At 50.9% G+C, this 6,000-nt stretch overlaps 1 protein-coding gene across 6 annotated transcripts in view; it reads left to right on the top strand.

The window, feature by feature from the left end:
* Window positions 1-313: 313 nt before the first annotated feature.
* Yod1 (Yod1 deubiquitinase) overlaps window positions 314-6,000 on the top strand; it is a 29,024-nt gene continuing 23,337 nt past the window's right edge. For 2 of the 6 annotated variants that reach the window (XM_077691391.1, XM_077691387.1), the window contains exon 1: window positions 314-494. The gene's annotated coding sequence lies outside the window, so the exon portion shown is untranslated. Of the gene's footprint in view, window positions 495-623; window positions 766-1,983; window positions 2,180-6,000 lie in introns of those variants that run through there. The other 4 variants (XM_077691390.1, XM_077691386.1, XM_077691388.1 and 1 more) reach the window with 3 other exon arrangements.

Here is a 6,000-nt window from a genome sequence, read left to right as displayed (position 1 = left end):
GGGCTTGCCCGCTTATGTATTCAGTGCTGTGCAACAAAGATTATTATTATTATTATTATTATCACGCTAGAAAGAATATCACAACTAAGCAAAGCTTTCGAACGAATACGGTAAACAAATTTCGCGCGCGGCGGGAAAGCCGCGGCGTAGCGGATCGTCTGCTGTTGCAGCGAGCTCTGCGGGAGCTATTATGGGATGCGAGCGCCCCTAGCGGTGCGCCGCGGCGTACAACGAGAGAAGCGGGGACGGCGTTGAGGGACCGATTGCGCGGGCACAGAAGTTATAGAGGAGGCTATGGCCTCACATTTTGGGCCCGTTTGAACAGTATTGCTGTCTATGGCGCGTCGTGCGGCAAAATGGCGCTCGGCTTTACAGCTGAGCAGCCGATTGCAATGAATAACAGTGTGTACGCAGGGCCACGTCTTCGTGGCGTAAAATTTTTTGGTTGCGTGACTGAAACAGCGATTTGAAGGACGTGCTGCGAGTTTGCGCAGGTAAGGTACTTTCTGTGCCGCTGTGGTGCATACCGCGGCAAAGCCAAGCTAACCGTCTGCTGCGCGCTCTTGAAAAAATGGTCCAGTTTTGCTAGCTGTTGGGCTTAAAACACACCGCAGCATAGTCAGGCGTACCCTTTCGTGCCCATGGTCGGCGGCGGTTGTGTATGCGCGCATGCAGGGCCGTCGAGCGCGTAATGGCCAGTGCTTTGGGTGGAGCCTCGAAGCGCTGGTGAGGAAGGGAATGCTCAGTGCCTCTGTGTACGATCAGGTACGATAATTTAATCCCACCCCCAAATCCCTTCTGTCCTGCTGGAAGCGGCCGTCATGCACACGTGACGCTTCGGAGCGGTTTAAAACTCGGACCGGTTCCCAATGTTTTTCTTGCTGTGAGTTCTGCTTGCAAGACCCTCAAACTTCCGAAAAGTGCTCAGTTGATAGCGCTTGTCCCGTCTCCTTTCTTGTGTACCGTCTTTGGTTTTTTCGCTAAACATATTTAAGAATCATGAACCAACTAGCCCCCCAAGTTTTGTTAAATTCCGAAAAGTGTGTTCAGCACTGGTCAAAGCGACTCGACCGCCCACACGTGGTAGAAGATTAATTGGCTCAGCTTGCATGCAAGGCTGGAAAAACAGCAGAGCTGGCGGCCCCTCTCTTTACGTCGGAGACCCGGCTGTTGCACCTCGCATGAATTTCCGAACTTGCCGCTGGAAGTTCTCCGTGACTGGCAGGCCCGGATCGTTTCACCCGTAGGCTTTATCTCTCCCAAAGTGGACCGCGTTAGCCCGCGCTGGAACCCGCGGCAACCGTCCTCGCGAACTCGGCGCCTTTGCTTCCCACTTCAGGCGCAAGCGCACGTGAACTGGCAAGAACAACAGCCCGCGAAAGGCCAGCACGCCACGAACGCTGGGCAGAGTGTTCTTGAAGGTCGAGCTGGCCGACGCCGGGCGCTCCTCACGACGCGCTGTGTTGCGTGTGCTGCTGGAGGTTCCCAGTTGGAGGACTTCGTCGATGGGGGCGTCGCTGCCACGGGGCACCCAAAGTGTGATGTCGCCTGCGTAGATCTGAGCTCTGGTGTGTTTCCTACGCACGCTCACGTGCGCTCGGTATTTTTAGCAGCGGAGCTGTGCAGGCCGAACGCTATCCGTCCGTTGCACCAAAAAGCCTCAAAGTGTGCGGTAAAGTGGCCAGGAGGCAAGGATCCTACGAGCAGGTGTTGAGAGTGCACACTTCAAAAAGATGTGGTTAGGAGGTCCCGGGAGTCGAACCCGGGACCTTTATGCCATGAAACCGGCAACCTAATCACTGGGTTACCCCAAAGGCCTGAGGGGTACGGGGTTACATAAAGGGTTGACAGCGCATAAACACGACGACACAAGGAAGAGAAGACAGGACAAGCGCTGAACCTGCACTCAGTTGTAGTGTCCAAGATACGCACACATTCTCGCCACCGAGCTGAGGCGCGGTCAGCCTCCACTCCTCTGTGCAGGTGCTGGAACAGGCACTCTTTGAAGAAGCGGCTTCTCTCCTGCCACTCCGCTCTGGCGGTTGCACAGACAGTGAAACCACGCTTCCGTGATGTAGGAAGGCCTCCAAACATCGACAGTACAGCCGGTGGAAGTACCTTGTTACATATGCAGAAGCCGAGCTCACGAGACTGGCATCTGGCGAAGGCAGTGAGCGAGGTGAGTGTGTCTGGGTCGGTTGACGAACAGTTGAAAGAGCCCAAAGAAGTCGAAATTTAGTTCACGAGGATGGCTTGGTGGGCTAGTTGGTGTAGCATCATAAAGGGTTGTAGCCCACCAAGCCATCCTCGTGAGGTACGGGGTTAGTAGCGGCGGGGAACAATACCGTGGGCAGCCAATTGGAAAGAACAAAAGCTCTTCCCGTGGCCGGGACCTGGGTCCCTCGTGCTATGGAACCGGCGCCCATCGGGTTTACTTATCATTGCAACCTGGGCGCACAGCATTTGCTTTGGGTGGATGGCTGTGGACTTGGCCGTGGGTTCTAGCGCGTACTACTTTGGTAGCGGTGTGAAAGCCTGCGGGCGAAACGATCCGGGCCTGCCAGTCATGGAGAACTTCCAGCAGCAAGTTGGGGATGTTGTGAGGTGCAACCGCCGGGTCTCCAACAAAAGGAGACAGGCCGCCAGCTCTGCTGCTGTCTCTCCAGCCTTGCCCCACTAGTGCAAGCTGCGCAGATTCCTTACTTTCGGCAGCTCCTCGCGGGGCACAATCCCACGCGCAAGCCTGGCCAGCACCGAGGGCGCCTCGTGAGGTGCACGCTCACGTGCACTCGGTCTTTCTGTCTTGGTATTTTTTTATGGTAACGCTATATGGTGGAACTAGAAGCTTGAACACCTCTGCTGTTAAAAAGAAATCGTAGCAGCTGTAGCACACAAAGGTGACCTGGTGTTAAAAGTGCATCACATCTAGCTGGCATGCTGCAAGGGAAGCATGCCATAGTTTGTAAGTAAAAAAAAAAAAAAAGGGGTGATCACCTCTTGTGTTAAAGCTGTCAAGCTTTGCGCATGGTTTTACAAATAGCCACTAAATAAGCTACGCTTCCTGATCTAGTAACTCTTGTTTTACACATTGATGTCTGTTACGAGTTTGCAGATGGCCAGCGTTGCTCTGTGGTCTGAAGAGAAGTTGCTCGAGCGAATATACTTATGGTGTTGATTTGGTGACTTGGTTAGCCAAAAATCAAGTCAATGCAAGTGTAATTAGTTCTCCAGTAAAGTGTAACGGCGGGCCAGTGGCTCTTTGGAAGGAGGGGGGAATGAAACAGAGGCAGATGCTATCATGATTTTTTGCTCTCATGCTTATACGGGTGGGGAAGCCAGGTAAGGAGAAAGCAGGAAGACCCATCAGAGGCCTTTGGAGAGCAGCCAATCGGCGGCTCTTGTGGACAGTGTGTGCATGTGCTCCGACCCCAGGGATGCTGGCTAGGAAGGGGTGCTGCGTGGGCCCAGCCTTATGTTGCGGGCATTCACTCCTTGGCAGGGGCCCAGGTTGCTCTGCAGAGCTCTTGTTGCAGGTGACGAGGATTGGTAGTGGCAGTATCCCCCTTGTCACTGGCTGCTGACGTGTCATCTTGCCAAACAAACTAATATAGCCATGTTTTACACACTTCGTTTAATAATAGCGCTGCTCTTAGGGTAGGCACGAAAAACACTTATTAGGCACAAAATACTATTTTTTCTCTTACAGGCAGTAGCGGTCCTAGGTAATATTCCCCTCTTTGCTTTTTGTCTACCAGCATTCTAATCTTTTTGTTGTCTCGACAGCCCGGAAGTTAACTCCCCTTCCGCTACCCTTAAATCCTAGGGCTTCTAGAAGCCGAATACTTCCCTCAAGTAGGTTTGGATGGATATCCTCGCATTCTAACACTATGTGCCGCATAGTTTCTGTTTCTATAATCTCGTGCACGTCGCTGCCTGGTGTCAGGGAACCATGTGCCATGCTCCCTTCCTTGCTGCATCTGATGGCTGGCGCTGTTTCTGTGTGGGGCAAGCACCCCTTTCTTTGTAGGGGTCCTGGGCAAGATCTACGCCGCACATTAGCCATTCTCGAACACTGTGTGCATGGTGTTTCCTACCTCTGCGAGGTTGCATGAAAACTATATAGTATACAATGTGGCAAAAGTGGTGGAGGCTTAGCTGCGTCACTCCTGAGAAGGCTGAGTGCAGGAGTGGGCGAGTCTTAATACTACAGTGCAGCAAGAAACAAGGGCAAAAGCGGGGGCACACAGGACGAGCGCTGACTTCCAACTGAACGTTTACTGCTGCATGCGTTTACAGCGCGCATGCACACGCGTACGACACAATCAGTGAACCCAATAATTGTTCCAAAGCCAGAGGTACAAAAGCGCAAGATTCCTCGCACTGTGCATGTGTTGTGTTACGCCAACGTTAGGCTGGGTGAAGAATGCATCAACCTGGCTTCTGTAGGCTCCGGACAGCCGGAGTTTGCTGGGCGAACACAGTGCCAGGTGTCGCTGGAGCCACACTGAGCGCCTGCGGATGTGTGTGCCTTGGCAACGGCGTGGGGCGTGGCGTCATTGGCGTGCATACCTGCCAAATACTGCAGGCAGAAGGAGTGTTGTGGAAAAGGGGAGCCTTCCTTCGGGGCACACAAGTGCAGAGGTCGCTTCTTTCATTTCCCCACAGATTCTTCTCTTCTCTTTTCGAGTAGGGAGCCGTGGTTGGTTGTTGCAGTGTGAAAGCACAGTGAGTGAGCAGATCACACACTGCTTGGAAGTACGAGCAGGTGGTGAAGTACGAGCAGGCTGGCTCGATCGTCATCAACAGCCTGCTCAGGCCCACTGCAGGGCTACTGTCCTGCACTGCAGCTCCAGTCCACTGGTGGCCACCCGATCTGCGGGCAGTACGTTTGCTCACAACGGAGACCCCAAAATGCAGTTATCTCGGGGTAGTTCCTCTCTATCATTCCTCTGCTATTTCATGTTCTTTCCGCCATATTTAATACAAACAACCACATGTGGTGAAGGCTCTTCAGGCTTTGATGTTCCAAAATGATTTTTCAGCTACTGGATATCATATATATATTTTTTAATTGTTACTTTCAACATGTGATACAAAAACTCCGAAAAACATAATTTTAAAGTTTTAACTAAGCTTTTCTTGTAACAGAAATTATGAAATACTATTGCCTAACCCACTGAAACACTAAGAAAAACGCAGGTAACAGCGGTTTCAATTGAAGTTGTAAATATGCGAAACACGAAACAAAAATTTTTGAATACCAACTTTTTTTTTCTTTGTAAAAGGTTTTGCTGCAGATGGTTGGATGGTAATAAAAGCAAAACCTTTTTTTAACAGAATTCGCACGCCTGAGCTGTTAGTGTAGGGCCAAAAATATCGCCAAGTATGAGCATTCTGAAACAATCCTCATATGCCTACAGGTGTCCTGCTCATCCCCCCTTCCCTGACTTTGTCATTTACGTGAACGTTCTTTGATAGCATTGGATTTCTACCCCTCGAGACTTCGTATTGGATGCTGTGTTCCATTTATTGGTGTCACTGCTTCCACTGTATACAAGAAAGTGTCAAGTTCATTCTGTTGCCACATTCTGGTGAGGCTGCCGTGTTACACCTATGTGGCTCAGTCAGCAGCTCTGCAGTCAACATGTTTCAACAAATGTTCTCACCTGGATCGGCTGCTGCATGGAAACATTGCACAGCGTGTGATATTGCATTTGCAAACAAAACATCGTGTTTACGGGACTTGAAAACGATAAAGCATTGTTTCTTTCAAACCCAAACACGCAGATTTTGAGAAAGCTGTGCGAAAAGTGAGAAGACACGTGAGCTATCCTGCACACGTGTTTTCCTTTTAGGCGCCACTCCGACTTGTTTCGATCTTGTGTCCCATACAGGAGTTCAGCAGAGTAAAACTGTCTTCATTTGCCTGCACTGTGTGGCAGAACTGGTGTAGAAAAATAGTGTGATTTATTTTCAACCTAAAGACGGCTACTAAAATGA

The sequence above is a fragment of the Haemaphysalis longicornis genome, unplaced genomic scaffold (assembly GCF_048455015.1).
Source record: "Haemaphysalis longicornis isolate Haplotype H1 unplaced genomic scaffold, Haemaphysalis longicornis Haplotype H1 scaffold_10, whole genome shotgun sequence".
Classification (NCBI taxonomy): domain Eukaryota; kingdom Metazoa; phylum Arthropoda; class Arachnida; order Ixodida; family Ixodidae; genus Haemaphysalis; species Haemaphysalis longicornis.
Note: the sequence above shows the minus strand (reverse complement) of the source record. Positions and strands in the feature narration are given on the sequence as shown.